Source organism: Rhinolophus ferrumequinum, chromosome 3 (genome assembly GCF_004115265.2).
Source record: "Rhinolophus ferrumequinum isolate MPI-CBG mRhiFer1 chromosome 3, mRhiFer1_v1.p, whole genome shotgun sequence".
NCBI lineage: Eukaryota > Metazoa > Chordata > Mammalia > Chiroptera > Rhinolophidae > Rhinolophus > Rhinolophus ferrumequinum.
This window is the reverse complement of record NC_046286.1, coordinates 83,957,755-83,979,391: the sequence shown is the minus strand read 5'-3', so window position 1 is coordinate 83,979,391 and position 21,637 is coordinate 83,957,755.

Sequence of the window (21,637 nt, the reverse complement as noted above, 5' to 3'; positions counted from 1 at the left end):
ACCAATAAGCTGATGTAATAGAAGGATCGCAACGTGAAACATTTGGGACAAAGACACACTAAGTGTCATTGCTTTGGCTAACATGGTCCACTTTCACACTTGTTCAAGTGTAGAGATCCTCCATTCCTTGTTGGATCACATTCACCAAGACAGATACCTTTATGTCATAAACAGAGCAGGAGAATTCCAGAGAATTCTGGAGAGTAATGAAGAATTTGACTGAGAAACCATCTGTAGACTAACAATGCATTGTATGAGATTTCCCATGGTAAAGCAGAGGTGTTTTTTGCCTCTGTAATTATATTAAGAGTCCCCACCCTTTAAATAAGCAGTTCTAGGTTCCCAAGCAATTATCTCATGCTTACACTATAAGTAAATGCTAAGTGCCATTTACTGTTGAATGTAACAAAGAAGTAATATGTCAAGGTCTATTAGTTGTCACACAAAGTAATTATGGAATATAATTAGTGTTAGCTTCAAAACCTATACTGCTGGACTGACAAAGTTTCATAGGCTTTCCTTTTTTAAGGCAATGAAAACAATGGAAGAATATAGTCGTAATAACTTAAATAGTTCGATTTTTGCTACAAACACCAGCTGAAGAGAGTCCTATTAATATAATATACACGAATGACGATCTGACTTGTTTTGTTTTTCTAGAACTACCTGAAAAGAGCATGTTTGAGGCTCATCCCAACCTTGGCTCTTGTTAGCTGTGCATGCTTGGTTAGTTCACCTCCCCACTTCCTTTATAAAAGGATTGCAAATGATCCCTTTTCATAATTCTCTGATTCAATGTGTTTGTATGTGTATCTGCTCATTTGTTAATTTACTCAAATGTTCTTGAGAAAAGGAAAAAGGGTAACATGATACACATTTTGTGTTTTTCAAATTGATTTTTTATAGCTACAAACAATGACTGTAACCTTTTAAATTGTGAGAGAATTTTTTTTTTTTAGTTGAAAATGAAATAATATTTCTTTAGTTGGGTGAACTAAATAAGTGAATGTAGACTCTATCATGAGTTTAAGGAACCCTAAAGCTTTGAAGAAAAACTTCATTTGTGTTCCAGAGAAGTCCTGATTTAAGATGGTGGAGTAGACTCTATTAAATAGTCACTTCTGATCAGTATAGAAAAAAAAAGATAGAATAAACAAGTACCTGGGGGAATAAATCCACGAGGAAAAAGGGATCCATTAGCTGACCAGAGATTTTGTCAAATTTCTGGAAGTTGAAAAATGAGTGACATTGTCACAGCTCAGTGAAGCCACCCAGAATAAATTCAAGTTGGCTGTCAGGGAAGTTAACAGCTGTGCTGCTTGGAAAGTGCCAGAGGTGCCAAATTTGGAGTTGGCAGGAAAAAGAGTGGGAATGGGAAAGGAGGAGGGTGTAAATCAGGGGTATTAGTTAGAGGTCCGCTCCATGAGGAGCTTGGCAGTTGGCCTGGTCTCCCTTTTCCCCCATCAGACTCCCACCCCAAGTTTACACATTGGAACAAGTGGTCTACAGTGCTTACCTGTAGGCAAAACCCAGGGATGATGACCATGCTTGCTAAGTAGCATACTGTTTTCTAAATGCTTCTTCCCATGTACTAATCCTTGTAAACCTCACTTAGAACCTCTGATATGGATTTAATTATTCAGAGAAGAAATGGATGCACAGGGATGTGAAGTAACTTTCTCAAGGTCACATAGCTAGTAAGTAACAGTAATAATAGACACAAAACACACTTGTGGTATTGTTTGGTGCTGTAAAGAACAGTACAGTAGGTATTATTACTATCTGAGTATTCTCAGGCTTTCCCCTCCTACCCTTGATTGGTGTGGGTCCCTCAACTTCTTCCATGTATCCATACTGCAGGGAGGGTTGTGTCTTCCCAGGGTGTTTGGGGGGCATTGTAAAATGGAGAAGTATGGAATAAAGGAGAAGGGTCAGAAATGTGAAGGACTAGGCCTGGGTGCGTGCTAGTTATTCAGAGAGAGTGGGGATGAAATAGGCAGCTGAAGGAAATGAATGGGAAAGAGAAAAAGATTCAGAAATCCTAGGATCTGTGAATCACACTGCATAGTGTTTGAGAAACACATTGTTTTAAATTTTTATGATTGCACTGTCTTCTCAGTGATTGGACTATATGAGTTATTATTTCAATACACATCACAGGTATAAACCATTTTCCAAATCATCCCAGGGGTGTGGTTGAAATTAGAATGTCTGGTCTTGATTTGCTGGCCTGATGGAGATTGCCTCATAAATAAAAACCCAGTAGCGTCTCTCTGAGGCACTCATTAATAAATAGCCTTTCTAAAATGTACTTCTTTTGGTATTAGAGATTACTGGTCCTAACTGAAATACTGCTACAAATACCTGCTGACATTAGAATCATCCATATACTGTATAGAATATTGTCTTTATTATTATTTATAAGATATTTTGAAACATGTATTATAGAAAAACACACATAGGATTACTAGTCAGTAAACAAGGAATTCAAAGAATTTTGAAATCTAAATTGCTATGAAAAGGAGATGACTGAACAAGGGTATTGCATACAATTATGCAGTAAGGATGTAATTGGAACTGAGGCCAAGAGCAGAATTCTTAGCTCCCTGTTTTGAATTCTTCTTTTCCTCACTTTCTGCAACAGTTAATTTTGCAGTGGAGCTTTAAAACAGGTCTTTGGAGTCAAAAGATTGCTCTATCTTATCTCTGTAGAGTGGTTTCAGGTTTTAAAATTTCTGAAGACACACTGAGTTTAGGACCCATCAGTGGATGGTCAGAGCCCTTTGATTTTTGAGATCATTCTTCTGTAGAGTTTGGCTTGCCTTGTTACACATACCCTCCTTTGTTCCTGGATTTTGCAATTCTGGTAAGTATCTGGGAGTCTTTTACTGGGTGTGGCAGAGGTGAGAATAACACACCTCCAGTGTGGGAACAGACAGCCAAAAAGGGAAATTAAAAGAGGTTCCTATCCTGTCATGTTAATGCTGTTCCACTTGTACGATTCTGTGCTTCATTGTTAATCTCAAGAATTTACCCTCTTTAGCTGCAGAAATAAAAGAAAACTCAGAACTATGTGTGTGCGCGTGCGCGCATGTGCTCAAAGATGGTTCTCTGGTGAAGAATTGGAATCCTGTTGATTTAAATGGCAGACGATTGTCTTAGTGATAATGAGTCATTGAATAATCATAAATAGATGGTTGTGTAATGGTTTGCTCAGCCAGTTTTTCCCGTATGAAGATTCAAAGCAATTAACCTATTATCAACTGTTTTTGAAGAAGTCACTTTTAGGAGAGAACACTTAGATAGATTTGAAATACAAGCTCTGAATTGAATCTCTATAAGTAAATTGCCCAGTGAGACTTTGAAAGCAAGTTCCATATGAGAATCATTTGTTTGTTTCTCAGTTCTATGCTTTCTATTCTGGTTGCTCGGTGGATAATCTTAATTTGAAATACTTCAGTGAAAATTCATATTTCCAAATTCCACCCCACCCAGTTCTCAGTCAAGCAACACCTCAATGCCCAACCCCTTTTTCAAGGAAAAAGAAGAACTGGTTTCAGTGCAGATATTGAAGATTGATGAAATGAAGTATGTGTAGGAAGCTGGCATTTGCCATGGTTAATTCCATGTTAGAATTTACCATTGGAACAATGTCTTCTGAAGATGTCCAAGGGGTCAGAAGTTAGATACATCAAGACTATAGACATCAACATGATAAAATGAATTCCTGGCTGACCCCAAACACAAATGCCTTTGTCTTAGAACAACATATTATCCATACCTCCCTGTCCTCGCTCTGGAGAGATCTTCCCGGTAGGGTTGTTGTAATTTAGGAAAAGAACTGATGCAACCTTCTGCCAGGAGCACCCTGGGCTGGGTGCCCTGGTGCATGGCACAGCTGCAGAGCTTCCCTGAGCAGCCTGGCTGTAGGATCAGGTCATCCAGACACTACATGGAACAGCCCCTCCTGGAAAGGGGAGCCCTGGGATTGTTTTAAAAGAAAGTTAAGCCTTCCTCCACCCGCCCTGTACGCATCCCTAGGGTTTCTAGGCGGAAATTCCCGCCCATTCTCTGGAATTTTTTCCCTGCTTTCCCATTCCCGAACCCAGAGAAAAGTTGGTCAGGGAATCGGGAAAATTGGCTTCTCGAACCCAGGTGGTTGATAGTATCGGCCGTCATTTTGTAGAAACAATTTATCGTGGAGAACAGAAAACAGTTTATATCTTGGGATTCAGGAACAGGAAAGCGATAAAAATTCCTGAGAATGGGCGGGAATTCCCGCCTGGAAACCCTAGGCACCCCTATACTTGCCTCCCCAAGTGTTGTTCCATAAAGCTCAGAAACACAGAGGCAGCTTTCATATCAGTACCAGGAATTTAGCACCAGAGTGAACACACTCCCCATTCTCCAATTTATGTCTTTTAAAGGTAAATTCAACTTTCAGAAAACATCACCAATTAAAATAAAATCTGAGTAAAATGATGTTTATCTGTTTCTGTTCTCACATGCTGCAAAGACCCAGTACCTCAAGGGAAAGTATGCCATATTTAAAAAAAAGAAAAAGAAAAGAAAGAAAGAAGTGCTTGCTACACTGAAGTTCCTCAGCTCAGAGTGCTACTTCTGCACTTTCTGACTGAGAATATGAACAATAATCTTTCAACTACAACTGGCTAATTCACAGCCTCAGTGGGATTCTGGAATCCAGGGATGACTCGTCTCTCACACTTTCTTAGAGGGGTGCTGTCCTGGAACCATGATAAAGCTGAGTTGTGAAAGGAAAGCCATTTTCAGCAAAGAGCCTGCTTCCAGCCTTCCATCTGAGTTTTCTCAGTTCAGTTTGTTGGGTACTAGGGGGTTTACGTATAAAACATGCCTAGTTTTTCACCCCTTTCACATGAGTTTTTGTTTCTGTTTTGTCCTAAGAAGAGGCTACAAAAGTTTTCAGAATTTATAGATGTAATTGTAGGGAAGCTCTTTGAAATAAACGAGGAATGGGAGAACATTAAATACAAGGCAGCAGCCTGTTTCTGTGGTCTTTCTTCTAAGCAGATTGTCAACAGGGAAAGCGCTGTTTGGGGCCCCATGTTTGTTTTGGTAAAGGCAGCCCAATCCTTCCTTCAATCTGGGGGTGAGTGAGTCATCATAGCACGAGTTAGGACTGGCAGACAAGTGTAGACAACTTCATTCTGAAACACAGAACCTTCTCCTGACACATCTTTTTCACTGAACAAAATTTGGAAAAACAGACAAAATGAGAATACTCAAAGAAGCTTCTTAAGACTTAGATTCTGTGTCAACCTGACACATTATGCATAGGTTTCTCATTTGCAGAAATTAACTGTTAGGAATACCTTTTTTCTTTTGAGTTCTACAAATGTCTTTAAGGCTTTTGTAAAAGAAAAGTCACCATATAAATTTATAATCTAAAATTCTCAGCACAAGGTGAGAGGTCAGATTTTCCTTAGAGGAATGCATATGAAAAGTTCCAAAAAATATTCATGTTCTAGATGTTAACAGATGTTATGAAAAGAGATTCTATGGTCAAGTAATTGCAACAATATCGACCATTTACCACTTTCTTACTATGTACCAGGCTTTATTTCATTTGACCTTAACAACAATCCCATTAGGTAAATATATTATTACCTCCATTTTCAAATTAGGGATACTGAAGCTTAGAGAGGTTAGTGATTTCCAAAGTATATAATGGAGCCTTCATTCAAACAGATTTGATTTCAAAGTCATTTCTCCTCACTGTGTGTGTGTTGAGTCAGCTCTAACTCCTGGTTACCCTATGAATGAATGAGGTCCACAATGTCCTGTCCTAAAAGCCCTGCTCAGCTCCTGCAGTCACATGCCTAGAGCTTCTTTTATGGAGTCAGTCCATCTCATATTTGGTCCTCCTCTTTTCCTGCTGTCTTCTATTTTCCAAGCATTACTGTCGTTTCCAAAGAACCCTGTCTTCTCAGGATGTGCCCAAAGCAGGACAGCTTTAATTCCATCATTTTTGCCTTCAGTGATGTTTCAGGCTCAATTTGCTCTAGGACCCACTTCTTCATCTTTTTTGAGGGTCCATGGCATCTGTGGAGCTCTCCTCCGACACTATATTTAAATGACTATGCAAAAATATTTTTGGGAAATACAGAAGTAAATAAGGTTTAAAGGATTTTGTTTTGTTTCACTTTTTAAAAATGACAATATAAATTTCAAAACTATTAATGTGCTAAAATGAATTGTAAGTCATCAAGAAGAGCTTTTGACATTAGAACACTTCCCTTTTTTTCATGACCCTGCTTTAATTTGGATTCTTGAGACAAGGATTTGAGGATACGTAGTTTCTTGGGAAGTGATCTGAAGTAGCACAAATAGAGAATAAGAAAAGTAGGACAGCTAAGGAAAAAAGACAAGCATGTGTTTATAGTCGTATTACTGCAACTAGAGCTCATTATTTCTGGGGATCCTCTGAGGAGCTGTGCACAATGAGATTCAAAATAGTTCCACGGAAGGACAGGGGATGGGTTACTTGTCCAGTGGCAGTTGCTCTTCATTGTTGGGATTTGCTCTTGGGGTTTAAATCTCAGCATGTCTGAGCTGCCCCGAGTGCAGGCTGAGCACGCTCCCATGGTACCCGGTAAAGCGCTCATGCCAAGAGGCAGAAAAACAGATGCCCCGGGTGGGAAGCTGTCAGTGTGCAAGGCAACTGCCCACTAGCTGCAGGTTAAATCAGAGGTGAGCCAAGGAGACATGGGTGGGACATTCACACTGGCTGCTACAGTCCCCCAGTCCTGGCCTTGCTTACATCATCCCTGCCCCACATTCAGTAGGCTCTGACATTGATGCTTTAAGGTAGTGTGGGCTATAGTCTCTAAAACTGAATTTTAAAATGGGAGGATTAGTGAAATCAGTTACAATCCCCATAGGTGCAGCTGTAGCTAAGGCTTTAATTGTTATCCCCTTATCTGCTGGGGATACCTTCCAAGACGCCCAGTGGATGCCTGAAACTGGAAAGTACTGAACCCTATATATACTATGTTTTTTCCTATACGCACATGTCTGTGATAAAGTTTAATTTATAAATTATGCAGTTTAATGTATAAATTAGGCACAGTAATAACAACAATAACGAATAACGATTAACAACAATAATGAATAATAAAATAGAACAATTATAACAATATACTGTAATAAAAGTTATGTGAATGTGGTCTCTCTCAAAATATCTTATTGTGCTGTACTCACCCTTCTTGTGATGATGTGAGATGACACAACGCCTACGTGATGAGATGAAGTGAGGCGAACGACGTAGCCATTGTGACAAGCACTGCAGACTGAGACATCTTATCTGATAACCGAGATGGCTACTAAGTGACTAATGTGAGGGTAGCATATATTGTGTGGATAAGCTGGACAAAGGGATGATTCACGTCCCAGGTGGGACAGAGTGGGACGACTCACAGTTTCATCATATTACCCAGAACGGCATACAATTTAGAACTTATTATTTCAGAAATTTTCCATTTAATATTTTCATACTGTGGTTGCCACGGGTAACTGAAACCATGGAAAGTGAAGCTGTGGATAACGGGGGACTACTGATTTTGCAACAGCAACTATATTCCCTTGTGATAATCTAGTTCACTTAACCCCATGAGTATATTAACACTGATGGTTGGCCTGCTGATCTGTCTTCATGAGGAACCCAAAATGACCAGTGACAGTGACTTTAGGTTCAGTAAAACCCTTATTATATCCCCTGGTTGAAATATTTCACCCACCTTGAACATTTAGACTTCTAATCTTGCAGAGCCTAGATTTTGTATTAGAGAAAGCATAAAATCCCCCAAATAAGACACGGGATTGACAGTACAAAGGGCTGATCCCAGCTCCAAGATGTGTCATCTTTGAGCTGGTACCTTAGCTGAGCCGTAAGAGGCTGTTTTAATATCTTGTCAATCTGGCAGCTTCTGGGAGATGCCGTATACGGAAAGACCGGTGGATCTTATGGTCATATGCCCACTGTCACACCTTAGCTCCCTTACTTTAAGGAAATGTCATAAAGGATCTCATGTCAATCAATTGAGAATAGAAGTCCTTGGATAATGGGGCTTGCAGAGACACTGCAAGCAGGGAAGGGAAACTGAAACATAAACTCTGGTAAGATGAAGTACTGCCCCCTCCAGGTTGGAAGGGTCTGATGTAATCAACTTGTCGCTAAGTGGATGGTTTATTTTTTCTGAGGGGTGGTTCATTCCACAACCCATGTCTCAATTTAACATTCTTAACATCCACTCCCATATATGTTCCTTCAGGGCCTACTGGAAAAATCACCCAGGTCCTGTAGCTCCTTTGGTGGATGAGCCATAGCATGAAATTTACCTTCCCAGTTAGGATATCTTAAGACCTTATCCTAGTCATTGGTCTAGAAGCAAGGAAGACACTAGCATCTTGTGACGCATCTGCCTCAGGTGAGGCCTAGGTATGGTTGCGAATGATGGGAAGTTGCTTGCTTCTGCTAAGGAGGAGAGGATCGTTCTGTGAGTCTGCACTTTCTACCCAAAGTCCCCATCCCAGGTCTTCAAGACCAACTCTTTCCCTGTGAGGGCTTGATTTTTAACATGGAAGACCTCCTAAGACTGTGCTTTCAGCCTCTTTTGTAGGTCTATCATCCTTACATCAAATCCTAGACCTGATTTTCAACACAGTTTGCCCTACAGATGCAAGAGATGAGGACTTCTTTAAATCCTTCCATGGAGGACCTCTGGCTTTCACAATGCACCACAGTGAGTTGATGGTTGGTTGGCCTGAGGCTTTTGTTCACTTTCTTCTATTAACAGTTCCACAATCCTTAGCATTACCAGTGGCCCCGTATTTTTCAAGTGCTTGAGAAATCATTAAGCCAGTGCTTCCTCTTTCACCCAACCCATCACAGGTGACCGTTTTAGTCATTATGACGCTCAGGCTGACAGGGGTTATCACAGCTGCACTTACCACCAGCAATGCAGTTCTGGTGCAATCTGACTGAAGTGAGCCAACTGCAGGCTCCATCCTGAGACTACTTCCAGAAGAACTTGCCTTAGATTGGTTTTCCCCAAAAGTAGAACCTGAGACAAGGATTTGGGTGTAGGTAGTATTTGGGAGGTGATCCCAGGAATCCCAAAGGAGGAAGTGAGGAAAGTGATATACGGAAGGGAGAAAAGCTAATAAAATGTACGCTTATGTTACTATGTCTGGTGACTACTGTAGGCAACGGGGGCTCAATCCTACTATGGACCCTCTGAGCAAACATGTGGAACTATTCCACAGAGATGCTGGAGTGTTTAACTGACCTCTGTCCCTTAACGGTTGACGGTTCTCTTGGGGCATTAAATTATCAGCACTTCAAAGGAGTCCTCTGCATAGGATGAGCGAGCGGGTCAATCCCTCGGGCAAAGAAGCAGAGACACAGCAGCTTGCGATGTGCATGGGAACCGAGGTGGGTGTCAACAGCATGTGCTACACAGACTGATCATCATTAACAGAAGTCTGGTTGGAAAACACTTCTCTGAGTTATTCAGCCCATTGACTTCCATGGCTTCTCATAGCCTATAGGATAAAATTGCAACTCCATAGCATGGCTTACAAAACCCTCCATGACGTGACTCTGTCTGCTTTTCTAGACTCCTATCTTGAAAGTCAATCCTATCTCAGCCACTGTCTTACTCAATACACACACACATCATCATCATCACCATCACTATCACCACCACCATCATCATCATCATCACCATCACCACCATCACCACCCTCACCACCATCACCACCATCACCACCACCATCATCATCATCATCATCACCATCACCACCATCATCATCATCATCATCATCACCATCACCATCACCACCACCATCATCATCATCATCACCATCACTACCATCACCACCCTCACCACCATCACCACCACCATCATCATCATCATCATCACCATCACCACCATCATCATCATCATCATCACCATCACCATCACCACCACCATCATCATCATCATCACCATCACTACCATCACCACCCTCACCACCATCACCACCATCACCACCATCACCACCATCACCATCATCACCACCATCATAACCATCACTATCACCACCATCACCATCATCATCATCATCACCATCACCATCACCACCACCATCATCATCATCATCACCATCACTACCATCACCACCCTCACCACCATCACCACCATCACCACCATCACCATCATCACCACCATCATAACCATCACCATCACCACCATCACCATCATCATCATCATCACCACCATCATTACCACCATCATCACCATCACCATCACCACCATCACCACCATCATCATCATCATCACCACCACCATCATCATCATCATCACCACCATCACCACCACCACCATCATCATCATCATCATCATCATCATCATCATCACTGCATTCTGTCCTCTGGCCATCACCAACTTGTTGCAGTTCCCTGGTATTTAATTTCTCTGTGCTAGCTCACTCCTTCCCTCTGCCAGGAATGACCTTTCACACTGTTTTTGCTTACTAAAGACATTCTGTGATAGTGGAGGTGGTTGCACAACATTGCGAATGTACTGAATGCCACTGGATTATATACTTAAAAAATGGTTAAAATGGGAAACTTTATGTAATATATATTACCACAATAAAAATACATTTAAAAAAATAAAATTTAAATGTGCTTCCCCACCCTAACTAAACAAATTCCGTCTGTCGTTATTTAGATAAAGCAGTACATCTCCTAGAACACCACCTCCCCCAACTGCATGGACTATTCTTCTTTCTACATCTTATTTTTGAGCCAGGTACCATTTGAGGTTTTTCTATTTATGATGGTTAATTTTATGTCAACTTGCCTGGACCATGGGGTGCCCAGATATTTAGTTAAACATTGTTCTAGGTGTGTTTGTGAGGGTGTTTCTGGATGAGATTAACATTTGAATTGATTGACTGAGTAAAACAGATTGCCCTTCCCAAAATGGGTGGGCCTTACCCAACCCACTGAAGGCCTGCATAGAACAAGAAGTCTGAGTAAGGGAGAATTTACTGTCTCTGCCTGACTGAGATATTGGTCTTCTCCTGCCTTCGGTCTTGACCTTACAACATCGGCTCTCCAGATTCTCAGGCTTTTGGACTCAGACTGGAATTATACCATTGGCTCTCCTGAGTCTCTAGTTTGCCAAATGTAAATCTTGGGACTTCTCAGCCTCCGTAACCACATGAGCCAATTCCTTATAATAAATCTGTCTGTCTGTCTGTTACACTGTGTATATACAGAGGGTGCCAAAAAAATGTATACACACTTTAAGAAAGGAAAAATCTATTAAAATTGTAATACTAAATATATATCAATAACAAAAGATGAATACAAGTCATGTTTGACTTCTGGATTTACAGGAGGTGCTCAGAGTGGTTACCATCAGCGTCCAGACACTTCTGATTACGGCGAACTACTGCTTGAGCAACATGGATCAAAGTGTCCACTTGTATACATTTTTTTGGCCCCCATCGTATGTATATGTGTACATTATCATCTGTCTATCTATCTATCTATCTATCTATCTATCTATCTATCTATCTATCTATCATCTATCTACCTATCATCTATCTATGCTGGGTGCAGAAGTAAACAGCTTTTCATTTTTCTACATGATGTCAAAGAGCACCAAGAATTTCACAATGTTTGTGACCTTCACTGATGATTTGGGGGAGAGCTGGGGAAGTGGTCACAGTGAGCAGCATTCAGTCATCTTACCGACCATTTATCCTTCCTCATTCGCTCCCTTTTAGGTTCTCCCCAAAATCCACATTCTTCTTTTAGATTATCTGGAATTGTTTCCCCCTTGCTCTGAAGCCCTGACACCAGCTAATAGCCAAGCACTGGCCCATCTAGTTCAGGTATCATTCTTACTCTATATCATCGCTTATCTATGAAGCAAAGTAGCACAGTGATTGTGAGTAGACTTTGCTGTCAGACGTCTTTGTTCATTACTAGTTGTGTGACGTTCAGCAAATATTTATAATCTTTAAGACTCAGTTTATTTATCAATAGAATGGTGATAATTATAGTTGTGAGAATTAATTAAAAGAATATATGAAAAGAGCTCAGCACAATGCCTGACACATACCAAGTGTTCAAGAAATTGGCGCTATTGTTATTTGTATATATTGGGGATAACTTTTTAAAACATTTTCTAGCATTGTTTTCCCCCCATAAACCATGTTTTACTGGGGTTCTCCCTGGGTTGAGAATAAGAATCAAGGAGGGGTAGAAATCAGAGAAAAATGTGTAGGGGTATGTATAGTATTCACACCTTTGGAGAGAAGATACAAACACCAAAATAAAGAGGTAATTGGACAGCTTTGAATCTCAAAGCTGACTTTATTGAATCTCCTAAGTTATGAAGTCAGCCTAATTGGGAAAGAAAAAATTTCTGTATTCTAAAAGTTCCCCTTGTATATGAAGAGCAAAACACGAAGGTCTGATTATGGAGTCTTTCTCTAAACCTTGGGTAGAGAGAAATCAGGATGTGATTTCAGTTCCCACTAAAAAAATGAAGAACAAGAACGCCTTCTGCTAGAATAAGAAGCCTTGGGTAGAGAGAAATCAGGATGTGATTTCAGTTCCCACTAAAAAACAAGGAACAAGAATGCCTTCTCTGTAGAGAGACGCAAGTGGCCAGGCTTAAAAATGCCACTTCCCTCTTGGAATAAAAATGTGTATTGAGAAGAGGGATCAAGGAGGGTTAGAAATCAGTGAAGTGGAGAGGGAAGCTAATCAAGTGTAGGTATATGTGATGTGTGTGTGTTTGTGTGTGTGTGTGTGTGTGTGTGTGTGAGAGAGAGAGAGAGAGAGAGAGAGAGAGAGAGAGAGAGAGAGAGAGAGAGAAGAGATTGTGTGCCCTGCTTCCCATTGAGAACTTTTGAAAGAAGTCTCTCTCAGCTTACCAGGTGGCATGGGTAGGATCCAAGTCCTCCCCACCCCCACCTCACACGTTCCAGGCAGTGCAGCCAGTAGGTGAATGGGTGATTTGCTTACCTGATGAGTTCAGAGGCTAGAAAAATGGCTCACATTTATTGATCATGTGTTATATTGCAGATTCTGTTCTATGTGTTTTTGTACACATTACCTCATTTCATCTTCCTGATCGCCCAACAAGACAGACAAGGTTTTTCATTGTCCCTATTTTATGGATGAAGGAACTAAGACATAGAGAAGAAACTTGCCTAAAATCACAGAGCTAGTAAGTGGCAGGGCTGGGGCTCAACCTCAGGCTACTTGGCATGACAGCTTATGTTTTTGCCTCTCTGCCATATTGTCCTTTATAGGTTATAACGATAGCACCAGATAAAGCCAAGGAGGGGCCATGTCAGCAGCAGTTGATGGCCAAGATTGTTATTTTTTCAGTTGCCTGCATTATCAGGGGTGTCTTAGTAAATTATTCTGTTATGTTGAAAACTTAGGTACTTAGGTATTTTTTAAATAATATTTTTGCCACTATCAATAAAAGGTGCAATAAACAGTTTTGTGCATTTGCACTTATCCACTAGACTTCTTTCTTTGAGAAAGATTCTTAGGAGGGGAACTGGTAGGTTATATTTTAATGAGAACTAGCGTAGTGCTGTGCTAAAGTACAGACTTTGTTATCCAACAGAATCCTACCTCTTTTACTGACATGGCCCAAATGATGGGTTTGACTTCATGGGGCTTCATTCTGCTTACTTGCAAAACAGAAAAATATTTCAATCTCATAGGTTGGCTAAAGTGATTAAATGAGATAGTTTAGCACCTACCACGTAATAAGTGCTCAAGAAGTGCTTCTCTTTATCTTACATTTTTGAAATGTATAGCTGTATTGCTTTCTAAGGTCCTTATGGTGCTAACAATTCCAGGTATTATTAAAATTTCTTCTTTGTCATACAGTCATTAAAAAAACATTATGTAGATATACATATGTATATAGTCAGTATCCAGGATATGTTTTAAATGATTTCTACAAATGAAGTAGAAAAAGAATAACTCAAGAGAAGAAAGCAAAGAATATGAATAGATAAATCAGAAATTGAGAAACTGAGCGGCCAAAAAACATACGAAAAGTTAGTTAACGTCACTAATTTTCAGATAAGTGATAATTAAAACAATGATATGCTATTTCACCCGCACTAGAGTGGCAAAGTCAGAAGGCTTTACAATAGTTAAGTAACTCCATGGGGTTAAACTGCTCACAAACTGCTGGTGAGAGTGTAAATACCTAAATGATTTGGAAGAATAGTTTTATAATACTGAGAAAAGTAGAAGATGTGCATATTTTATAACCAGAAATTCTACTTCTAGGTTTATACCCCAGAAAACTTGCAGATATTTATACCATGAGACGGATACAGACACCTTCCTTCACTGACACAAGTTTTGTGAAAGTGAAAAAATTGGAAACAACCTAAATGTCCATCAACAGGGGACTAGGTAAATATATTTTAGATAAATACATTTTAAACAATGGAATACTATATAGCAATTAAAACTAATGAACTAGATCTGTGTGTATCAGCATAGATAAATTTAAGGAATTTTAGGTGAAAAATGCAGTGGCAGGCTAATTCACACAGTATAAGAACATTTACAAAAGATTAAAACCCCACCAAGCATATACTACATTGTTTATAGACATTATTGTATGTAACAAAATCATAAAACATGGACTGAAAATAAATCACTAAATTTATGATGCAGTTGCCTTTAGGAAAGGCGAAAGGGAATGAGACTGGGGAGAAGAATAAAAGAGACTTCAAATTTGTTTATAGCATTCTATTTTTTAAAATTTATATATATATATATATAAAAACCTGAAGCAAAAATGACAACGCTAGGTTTTTGTTTTTGCTTTTGTTTTTTACTTGTGGTTGGTGGACAGAGAAATGTATGTATTACATTCTTATACTTCTCTAAATACTTAAAATGTTTCCAAATAAAAAATGTGTTCCTGTAATAGACAAAACTAACATTTTGTTAGTTTGCAACCATCTTCACTTTTTAAAAACTGTGGAAGGCTTTCCATGACAGCATTGTAAATGCAAATACATTAGCATAATTTATTTTTTAAACAATGTCTACTAACTCATTTCCAGAAACACTGCAAGTATTTTCCCAAGTTTTTTGTGCCCTTTTAAAAAATGAGTCACAATGATACATATGCTGAGTTAAAAAGTCATATAAGATAAAAAGCTTATTATGAAAACAATAGGCCCTACCCATCCTTGTTTCATTCTTTGTGACCAGGCTCCAAAGAAACCAGGGGAAACTGGTCTAGTTGTTTCTTCTATTTACCTGCATCCTTTAAATAATATGCCTTTTTTTCCTGAGGTTTTAATTTTATATTGACTTCTTACCATGAAAAATAAAGATACCTCTTTTATATCCATATGCAGGTGTATGTATACATACACACACATAAGCATGTATACAGACATACAGACACTTCTTCCCAATTTCCCAACAGTGTTATATCACTATTTTTGGTTATGTTAATATTCGTGTTTTATATTTATGACCGTATAAATGGAGTTCTCCCGTGAGTCTCACAGTGATGATTTCATTACCTTTCTCTTACAACTTTTTTTATTGGAATTAATACTTGACTCATTTTTCATTTGCTTAAAATTTTAGGTTGGAAATAATTTCTTTCAGAATTTGAAGGACGTACTTATCTCAGAATTCTAGATTCCATATTGTTCTTGAGAAGTCAGATGCCATTCTGATTTTCAGTCTTTTGCTTGTAACTCATTTCTTCATCTCTGGAAGATTTTAGTGTTTTCTTTTTATTTCCATGTTCTGAAATTTATGATGTGCCTTAGTGCTGGTTTTTATCCCCTTGCAGTGCTTCACTTCTCTGTTCTCTCTTTCTGTAACTTCTATTAGACACATGTTGGACCTCTTTGTTACATCTTCCAATTTTCTATCCTTCCCTCTCCATTTTCCTATCTTTTTTCATTTTGATTTACTTTCTCTTCCATTTTCCCTATCTTTGCCTTTTTATGCTTCCTTTGCAGTGATTGTCTCAACATTAATCTTTCAATCTATTTGTTGAATGAAAAACTTTTCTTCTATCATATATTTGATTTCCAAGAACTTTTCTTTTATTCTCTACTTGTTTGTCTTTTCTTTTTTAAAAATTATCAGCCTGTCTTATTTTGTGGAAGTAAAATCTCTTACTTCCTGAAAGTGTTTATAAGAAGTTTCTGAAGTTTACTTCTAGTCCCATCCATATCTCTTTCTTTTGAGCTCTATGTTTTGGTTCTTTGTGCATATGTTTTGGACTCTATTTTACAATTTTGAGGCTTTCCTTGGAAGTTTGATAATATTTGGTATTTTGGAGTGAGACACAAAAAATTCTAGTTTTGAAGCTCCATGTATGTTGATTGGGCTCAACATATATTAAGAAAGTGAATCTGGTTGTTGCCTTGAAGGACTCCAAATTGCATATATATATATATATATACACACACACACATATGTCTTTTTTCTTGGGCTGGTCAGCTTTCCTGAAGCAGAATTTTTCTATCTCTTTCCTAGAAGGCATAGCCTAGTCACTGTTATTTTAGGAGTGAGTGAAAAATGAGCCTGGACTTTCACCCTTGAATATGTAGACTTCAATAGAACCCACATGTTTTCAGCATGTGCTTTACTTTGCCCTCAGCAATGATTTGTCCTCAATACTCTCTGGGTACATTTCTAATCTTCTGCCAAGATAGAGGAGAAATAGTCACTTAACTATGTAGTAGAGAAGGGTAACTGGGCTTCTATATGCTTCTCGTAAAGACTTTGAATCTATCCTTCTACCGTGTTTCCCTGAAAATAAGAGCTAGCTGGACCATCAGCTCTAATGCATCTTTTGCAGCAAAAATTAGTATAAGAGGCGGTCTTATTTTAATATAATATAAGACCCTGTCTTATATAATATAATATAATATAATATAATATAATATAATATAATATAATATAATATAATACTGGGTCTTATATTAATTTTTGCTCCAAAAGATGCATTAGAGCTGATGGTCCAGCTAGCTCTTATTTTCAGGGAAACACAGTATATTCAACCCCACCCTGAGTTCTTGACTTCAGAGAAATAGTTTGTCTTTAATTCCTGAACCTCTCTGAAGCAGGAAAAAGCTTGCTTCTTGTTGGCTTACCTCTCTCTTCACCCTGCAGCCATTTTAAAGATTAAAAAGCCCTTAAATATTTCAACGTGTTCTGACATGGGAAGATCTCAATATATGCTGAAATGTAAAAGGCAAGTTTGATCTCTCTGATTTTATTTTTCCATATTTACATATAGAGTTACACGTATACATATATATATATATATATGATATGTTATGTTATCTAACATCGTGTGTGTGTGTGTGTGTGTGTGAAAGAGAGAGAGAGAGAGAGAGAGAGAGAGAGAGAGAGAGAGAGAGAGAGAGAGAGAGAGAGAGAGAGATTATATACAGACAAAAGAATAGAGGAATAATACATACTAATTTTAACAGTAGCTACTTCTGGGAACTGGATTAAATGGGGTATGACTTTCATTATTTACTTTTTACTCCTTTATTTTTTTAAATAGGCATATTTAAACTTTGTAATAATTATTATTGATATGGATATATATTTTTCTATTTACTAAGTTGACATGGGTATCTGCTTAGTAGTTATTGCCAGGTGATAAAACAGGCTATAAAATAGTATGTACATATGTATTTTTTATTATACACATGAACATACTGAATGACAGGGGGAGAGGGAGAGGGAAGGAGGAAAGGAGAAAGAGAAAGAAAGAGAAAGGAGAAAGGTTAAAAGAACAAAAATGAAAATGTTTGAACAGTGGCTACCTCTGGATAATGAGGTTAAAAACGTTTTTCAATGATCTTGCATGTTTCACATGTTTTCTATACTTGTTCATTTTGCCATTCATTCCCTCAGCACATGTTTACTGCACACTTACTTTGTGACAGGTACTACTCTAGGTACTGGAGATCCACTGGTGAACAAGACAGGCAAAGTTTCTACCTTCATGAAACTAACCTTTTGATGAGTGGAGACAGTCAGCAAACAAAGAGAATCAATAAGATGATTTTAGACAAGAACAAATTATATTAAAAAGCAATCTGGGTAATGGGAGAGAGGATGATAGAGCTGTGGTGACTTCTGTGAGTTGGCCAGGGAAGCTTTCTCTAAGAAGGTGACATTTGAGCTAAGAAAAGAATGTTGAGGAGCAGTGTGCTAAGAGAAAATTTCAGGGAAGGGTGTGCCTGGCAGAGCGAGTAGCAAGATGGGAGTAAAGTTGGCATGTTTGGGGAACAGAAAGAATGCCAGTGTAGCTGGGTATAACAAATAAGGAGAAAGTGGCGGGCTGTGAGTTTCGCAAGATAGCCAAAAGCCAGATTAGACAGATTATGCATTTCATCCTACTTGCAATGGGAAGCACTGGGGGGTGCTGGGAAATTGTATTATCTAATTTATACTTTAAGAATATCATCTGTCTGCTAACTGGAAAATAGACGGACCTTTAGAGGGGTGTGCTTGGGATAAACTGAAAGCAGCAGGACGAGTAAACAGACTGCTTCAGTAGTCCAGGACAGAGAAGGAAGAAGTGTGGACTAAGGCAGAAGTGGTAGAGGTGGAGAGACTGGTTGAAATCCAGGTATATTTCAGAGGTAGAGTTGACAGTACTTGCTTGGATATGGTTATGGTTTGCGGGGGGTGGTGGATGATGGGGGAAACTAGATAATAAAATATGACTCCTCCATTTTTGGCTTGAGAAACTGGGTAGTTGGTGAGCTGGAAAGACTAAGGCAGAAACAGATTTTGCAGAGAAAAACTAATCATTCTCTTTTGAACATACTCCATTTGAAGAGCCCACTAGATAGCTAAGTAAAGAAGTTGAATATATCTACCTGAAGCTAAGAACAGAAGTCAGGTCTCCTCAGCATGAGGTTTTATTTAAAACTGTGGGACTGAATTAGATTCCATAGAGAAAAGATAGAAAGAAGGCTAGGACAAGACTTTGGAGTCTGCTGACGTCCAGAGGTGAATAGAGGTTGAAAAGGAAAAACCAGTGAGGAAGGAGGAAAATTAGGTGAGCCTCGTATCGTGGCAGCCAATTAAAAAAGAATTGATATAATATGTGAAAAAAAGTACCTAAGTAATATTTGTACTTTGTGTATTTAAAGGTTATGTAGCAAATGCTAATAAGGAAGTTTTAGATTTTTTTTTATTATTATTTTTTATTTTTTATGTAAGGAAATAGCTGAGTAAAGAAACCAGTTAGGAAGCTGAATTAGAATGCCATACTTTACCAGTTATGCTGTGTTCTCTGGCCAAGCATTTCATCTCTATGAACCTAAAATTTACGCCTCTTAAATCTAGAGGTAATAAACACTAAGGCCATGTGAATGAGCTAATGGTTATTATATAAATGGAGATCTGCCACTAGCTTTGGCTGCCTCGGGACAGGCACAGGAACAGTAGCAGACCAGAGTAGGACGTGCCCCTCAGCTCTAGGGCATAAGGCCTCGTCCATCTTTGGAGATGCTGCTGCTGATTCTCTTTCTGTCTGTATTTCTCTTTCTAGACCAAAGTATCACAACACCAAACCTCCCAATTGCCAATTACTCATGACTCAGCTCATTCTTCTGAAGAGCACAGAAAGACCCATGAAAGTGGCCCAAGCTTCAGCCAAATCTATTTCAAGTTACTGCAAGCAATATACTTCCTACTAATTCATGAATCAAATGGCAGTCATTGTTTGGTCCTATTTATGTGCTTCACTTTAAAATGGTAATGCCATCCACAGATGTCAGAAAATGCAATCTTTTAATTAATTTTATGTAACTATTCAGCATAGTAAGGATGAGCAAAATATTCTTAGCGTTCCAAGAAATACCTTCCAGGAGAGATTACACTACAGCATGTGGTACTCAACGGACATGCTGAGGCACACTGATGTACCTCAATGCTGTCACTGGCTGACAACCAAATTTTGATCAATATACAAGTTGCTGCGGTTTTTTTTTTTTTTTTGCTATAATTACTGACATTAAAATGCATACCCAAGAGGTAAAGGAATAACTAAGTAATTTATATCAGACAAATATCTTATGTTTACTAAAACATGCATGAGGTTTAATCATAAGTTTTTAAGGGAGCCTTGTTGGGGCAATAAGCACTTTCAACAAGGGTGCCAAGAACATTCAATGGGGAAAGGACAGTCTCTTCAACAAATGCTGTTGGGAAAATTGGATATTTTTCCAATATGCAAAAGGATGAAATTGGACCCTTACCTTACACCATATACAAAAATAAACACAAAATGGATTAAAAACCTAAATGTAAGACCTGAAACTATAAAGCTCCTTGAAGAAAACATAGGGGATAAGCTTCATCATATTGGATTTGGTATCGATTTCTGGATATGACACCAAACGCACAGGCAACAAAAGTAAAAATAGATAAATGCGACTGTATAAAAGTTAAATACTTCTGTGCATCAAAGAACACAGTCAACAGAGTGGAAAGGCAACCTATGGAATGGTAGAAAATATTTGCAAATCATATATCTGATAGGGGGTTAAGATACAGAATATCCAGAATATATGAAGAACTCCTACAAATCAATAACAAAAGCCAATTAAATTTACTGAAAATGGGCACTAATAGATATTTCTCCTAAGATGATATATAAATGACCAGAAAGTATATGAAAAGATGTTCAACATCATTAATCATTAGGCAAATGCAAATCAAAATCACAATGAAATATCACATCATACCAATTAGGATGGTTATTAAAAAAACAGAAAATAAGTTTTAGCAAGGATGTGAAGAAATTGGAACACTTGCACACCGTTGACGGGAATATAAAATCATGTAGCCACAATGGAAAACAGTATGGAAGTTCCTTAAAAAATTAAAAATAGAATTACCATGTGATCTAGCAACTCCACTCCTGGGTGTCTACCCAAAAGAATGAAAGCAGGATCTCTAAGACATATTTGCGCAATCGTGTTCACAGCAGTATCAATCATGACATCCAAAAAGTGGAAGCAATCCTAGTGTCCATCAGCAGACGACTGGATAAACAAAACTGAATGCTCACACACACACACACACACACACACACACACACACACACACACACACGGACTAGTACTCAGCCTTAAAAACGAAGGAAATCCTGTCACATGTTACAACATGGATGAAATTTAAGGATATTATTTATGTTAAGCAAAATAAACCAGTCAAATAAAGACAAATACTGTGTCATTCCACTTATATGAGGTATCTAATGTAGTCAAATTTACAGAAGCAGTAACCAGAATGGTGGTTGCCATCGGGAAGGGGGAAGTGGGGAGTTATTTAATGGTCTAGAGTTTTAGTTTTACAAGATGAAAAGTTCTGGAGATCTGCCACACAACAATATGAATATGCCTAACACTACTGAGCTATATGTTTAAAAATGGTTAAGATGGCAATTTTATGTTATGTATGTTATTATAATTTTTAAAAAGATTTTTTAAAGTACGCTATAACCCTCCTAAGTAAGAAAATCAGGGATGTGAAACA